Genomic DNA, 5,499 nt, shown 5'->3' with positions numbered 1-5,499 from the left:
ACTAAAGGCTCTCATAGATACTGGAGTCGATCAAAATTGCATTCAAGAAGGCCTAATACCTACAAAGTATTTTGAAAAAACTACTGAGGGCCTTAGAGGTGCAAATAACAATAGACTCAAAATTAATTACAAATTATCTAAAGTCCATGTTTGTAATGACAGAATTTGCTTCGTAAATTCCTTTCTTTTAGTAAAGGACTTAGGACAAGAACTAATCCTAGTACTCCTTTCATTACTAAATTATACCCTTTTAAAATAACTGAAAAGCGGTTAGAGTCAAAAGCCCTAGTAAAGAAGATAAAATTTAATTTCCTTTTCCTATAAGGATGAGTGAAATAAATAACCTTACAAAAAAAATACAATTATTCAATCAATAAATGTATTAAATTATACAGAAAAACAAATTTCTTTTTTTGAAGGAAGAAATTTCATTCAAGAGAATAGAAGAACAGATTCAAAGTAAGACCGTCCAGTCTAAAATCAAAACTTTACAAACTCAAATAGAAAGGGAGATTTGTTCAACTATCCCTAATGCCTTTTGGAATAGGAAGCAACACATAGTTAATCTTCCTTATGTCAAAAACTTCGAGGAGAAAAATATTCCTACGAAGGCCCGACCTATTCAAATGAATAAGGAATTACTAACATTCTGCAGAGCAGAAATCAATAATCTTTTGCAGAAGGGTCTTATTAGGCCGTCAAAGAGCCCCTGGTCATGTGCGGCTTTTTACGTCAACAACCAGGTAGAGAATGAACGTGGAGTCCCACGACTGGTAATAAACTACAAACCCTTAAATAAGGTTTTGGAATGGATTAGATATCCAATTCCAAATAAATAAGATTTAATGCAAAGAATTTCAAATGCAAAAGTATTTTCAAAATTTGATATGTAATCAGGATTTTGGCAAATCCAGATTTCAGAAATAGACAAGTATAAAACGGCTTTCAATGTCCCTTTCGGACAATAGGAATGGAAAGTTGTGCCATTTGGGCTAAAAAACACTCCATCCGAATTTCAAAAGATTATGAATGATATTTTCAATCCTTTTCAAGACTTTTCAATTGTTTATGTTGACAATGTTCTGATTTTTTCTCAAAACATCGATCAACACTTCAAGCATCTTCAAACATTTTTTACGACAGTCAAAAGAAACGGTTTAGTTGTGTCTAAACCAAAAATTAAACTTTTTCCAACAAAGATCCGTTTTCTTGGATTTGAAATTCATTTGGGTCTAATAAACCCATTCAAAGATCCATTGAGTTTGCCTCAAACTTTTCGGACCAAATTACGGATAAAACCCAACTACAATGATTTTTGGGATGTCTCAATTATGTGTCTGATTTCCTTCAAAATATCAGACCCATTTGCAAGCCACTTTTTGAAAGGCTCAAAAAGAATCCAAAGCCCTCGACTAAAGAACACACCAAAACAGTCCAAAAAATCAAATCCCTTGTCAAGTCAATTCTGTGTTTATTGCTGATAAACCTAAGGACTAGTTTAATAGTGGAGACCGACGCATCCGATATTGGATATGGAGGAATCCTGAAACAGTCTCTTGACAAGAAAGAATCCATTGTCCGTTTCCATTCGGGAATATGGAATTCTACTCAAAAAAATTACTCAACGGTGAAGAAAGAAATACTTTCAATAGTACTTTGTGTACAAAAATTTCAAAGAGATTTAATTAACAAAAGCTTTGTTATCCAAATAGATTCAAGGGCATCTAAATTTGTTTTAGAAAAAGATGTCAAAAATCTTGTTATCTAAACAAATTTTTGCTAGATGACAAGTCATTTTATCTTGCTTAGAATTCCAAATTTTGCCTATAAAAGGGATTGAAAACCCCTTGGCAGATTACCTCTCAAGAGAATTCTTACTCTCGAAGAAAAACTCTAACTAGCCAACCTCCTTCTCCCAGTGATGACCGGTGAGAAAGCAACAGAAAACGGGAAGAAGCCCATTGCTTCTTCAAACACACCTACTCCAATGACATCCGAAAGCTACGCAATGGATGTTGGTTTCATATTGGTGACCAGGTCTAGAGCAAAGCTTTCTAAAAAACAAGCGGAGGTTATCACTCCGACGAGGCCTTCTGCCTCTCCAACACGGCCATCTGCCGCTACTGTCGCACGAGGTGCGGGAGCGTTTGAGAGATGCATTGTCACTTGAGGGTCGTTTATGAGTGTCGACCCGGTCTATGTACTTTGGGTCGTTTATATTTCGTTCGAAGCAGTACCCCAAACCCTTTCTCCGTTTGTAACAACCCTTTAACAACACATGTTTGCATTGCCTTTCAATTCGTTCTAGTCGAGGTGTTGTTCGATTTTAAATTGCATTATCTGAATGTTTAATTTAATTTTACTTTTAGTTTTATTTTCGTCACGGTTTGAGATTTGAAGACTCGAAAATCACGTAACGAAAGACTCAATGACTCTTCGTCTGGCGAAAATAGTCTGTTGGACCAATCAACCTAGAATTCTGATACTAAGTTTAGTTCTTAAATTTCATGGCTAAATCAAGCGTACAACGTGCTCACAATCATTCCACCTTAGTCCTTGTTGATTCGTACAGGTATTTCTTCAATAAAAGTCCAAACGATTAATTACATACTCAAGGGCCCGGTTCCCGTGCTTCTCAAGCTTGATGGCTCTTAAACTTTCTCCTAAAGGTCTAAAATGAATCGAGATTATAAATACAAAAATAAAAATAAAAATCACAAAGATGGCGTCGCCCAGACTTGAACTGGAGACTTTCAGTGTGTTAGACTGACGGGATAACCAACTACACCACGACACCGTTGGAAGCCTCCCCAGAAGGTCAGCCAAACTATAGAGTTAAACTCAAACTTCCTAGAGCCTAGAGAAAAGCCCGTGGAAACCCACCTGGAACTGGATGCGACGAGAGCCTACAAGTAGGCTGCTTACCGAGTACTTTTTTACTCACTGGAAACCCACCTGGAACTGGATGCGACGAGAGCCTACAAGTAGGCTGCTTACCGAGTACTTTTTTACTCACTGCATTTTAGATTTCTTTTTCAGGTCTTCGCTAACTGTCGCACGAGGTGGGGGAGCGTGCGACGAGAGCCTACAAGTAGGCTGCTTACCGAGTACTTTTTTACTCACTGCATTTTAGATTTCTTTTTCAGGTCTTCGCTAACTGTCGCACGAGGTGGGGGAGCGTTTGAGAGATGCATTGTCACTTGAGGGTCGTTTATGAGTGTCGACCCGATCTGTGTACTTTGGGTCGTTTATATTTCGTTCGAAGCAGTACCCCCTTTAACAACACATGTTTGCATTGCCTTTCAATTCGTTCTAGTCGAGGTGTTGTTCGATTTTAAATTGCATTATCTGAATGTTTAATTTAATTTTACTTTTAGTTTTATTTTCGTCACGGTTTGAGATTGTAGACTCGAAAATCACGTAACGAAAGACTCAATGACTCTTCGTCTGGCGAAAATAGTCTGTTGGACCAATCAACCTAGAATTCTGATACTAAGTTTAGTTCTTAAATTTCATGGCTAAATCAAGCGTACAACGTGCTCACAATCATTCCACCTTAGTCCTTGTTGATTCGTACAGGTATTTCTTCAATAAAAGTCCAAACGATTAATTACATGCTCAAGGGCCTGGTTCCCGTGCTTTACAAGCTCGATGGCTCTTAAACTTTCTCCTAAAGGTCTAAAATGAATCGAGATTATAAATACAAAAATAAAAATAAAAATCGCAAAGATGGCATCGCCCAGACTTGAACTGGAGACCTTTAGTGTGTTAGACTGACGTGATAACCAACTACACCACGACATCGTTGGAAGCCTCCCCAGAAGGTCACCCAAACTATAGAGTTAAACCCAAACTTCCTAGAGCCTAGAGAAAAGCCCGTGGAAACCCACCTGGAACTGGATGCGACGAGAGCCTGCAAGTAGGCTGCTTACCGAGTACTTTTTTACTCACTGCATTTTAGATTTCTTTTTCAGGTCTTCGCTAACTGTCGCACGAGGTGGGGGAGCGTTTGAGAGATGCATTGTCACTTGAGGGTCGTTTATGAGTGTCGACCCTGTCTGTGTACTTTGGGTCGTTTATATTTCGTTCGAAGCAGTACCCCAAACCCTTTCTCTGTTTGTAACAACCCTTTAACAACACATGTTCCTTTCTCCGTTTGTAACAACCCTTTAACAACACATGTTTGCATTGCCTTTCAACTCGTTCTAGTCGAGGTGTTGTTCGATTTTAAATTGCATTATCTGAATGTTTAATTTAATTTTACTTTTAGTTTTATTTTCGTCACGGTTTGAGATTTGAAGACTCAAAAATCACGTAACGAAAGACTCAATGACTCTTCGTCTGGCGAAAATAGTCTATTGGACCAATCAACCTAGAATTCTGATACTAAGTTTAGTTCTTAAATTTCATGGCTAAATCAGTGCTCACAATCAATCCACCTTTGTCCTGCGTACATCAAGCGTACAACGTATCAACCTAGAATTCTGATACTAAGTTTAGTTCTTAAATTTCATGGCTAAATCAAGCGTACAACGTGCTCACAATCATTCCACCTTAGTTCCTTGTTGATTCGTACAAGTATTTCTTCAATAAAAGTCCAAACAATTAATTACATGCTCAATGTGTGTTCGAGGGCACGGTTTCCATGCTTATCAAACTCGATGGCTCGCCCAAACTTGAACCGGAGACCTTCAGTGTGTTAGACTGACGTGATAACCAACTACACCACAACACCGTTGGAAGCTTCCCAAGAAGGTCAGCCAAACTATATAGTTAAACCCAAACTTCCTAGAGCCTAGAGAAAAGCCCGTGGAAACCCACCTGGAACTGGATGTCGACTTTATGAGTGTTCTTAAATTCCTTGGCTAAATCAATGTGTAGTTGGAGATTATAAATATAAAAATAAAAATAAAAATTGCAAAAATGGCGTTGCCCAGACTTGAACTGGAGACCTTCAGTGTGTTAGACTGACGTGATAACCAACTACACCACAACACCATTGGAAGCCTCCTCAGTAGGTCAGGCAAACTATAGTGTTAAACCCAAACTTCCTAGAGCCTAGAGAAAAGCCCGTGGAAACCCACCTGGAACTGAATGCGACGAGAGCCTACAAGTAGGCTGCTTACCGAGTACTTTTTTACTCATTGCATTTTAGATTTCTTTTTCAGGTCTTCGCTAACTGTCGCACGAGGTGGGGGAGCGTTTGAGAGATGCATTGTCACTTGAGGGTCGTTTATGAGTGTTGACCCGGTCTGTGTACTTTGGGTCGTTAATATTTCGTTCGAAGCAGTACCCCAAACCCTTTCTCCATTTGTAACAACCCTTTAACAACACATGTTTGCATTGCCTTTCAATTCGTTCTAGTCGAGGTGTTGTTTGATTTTAAATTGCATTATCTGAATGTTTAATTTAATTTTACTTTTAGTTTTATTTTCGTCACGGTTTGAGATTTGAAGACTCGAAAATCACGTAACGAAAGACTCAATGACTCTTCGTCTG

General features: G+C 38.5%; 1 non-coding gene across 1 annotated transcript; it reads right to left on the bottom strand.

Moving 5' to 3' along the window:
* Window positions 1-4,924: 4,924 nt before the first annotated feature.
* On the bottom strand, window positions 4,925-4,998 carry TRNAV-AAC (transfer RNA valine (anticodon AAC)). The gene has a single exon. It is a non-coding gene; the product is annotated as a tRNA-Val (tRNA).
* Between the last annotated feature and the right edge of the window lie 501 nt (window positions 4,999-5,499).

The sequence above is a fragment of the Cucurbita pepo genome, unplaced genomic scaffold (assembly GCF_057944985.1).
Source record: "Cucurbita pepo subsp. pepo isolate OVF unplaced genomic scaffold, ASM5794498v1 scafford_6, whole genome shotgun sequence".
Lineage (NCBI taxonomy): Eukaryota > Viridiplantae > Streptophyta > Magnoliopsida > Cucurbitales > Cucurbitaceae > Cucurbita > Cucurbita pepo.
Note: the sequence above shows the minus strand (reverse complement) of the source record. Positions and strands in the feature narration are given on the sequence as shown.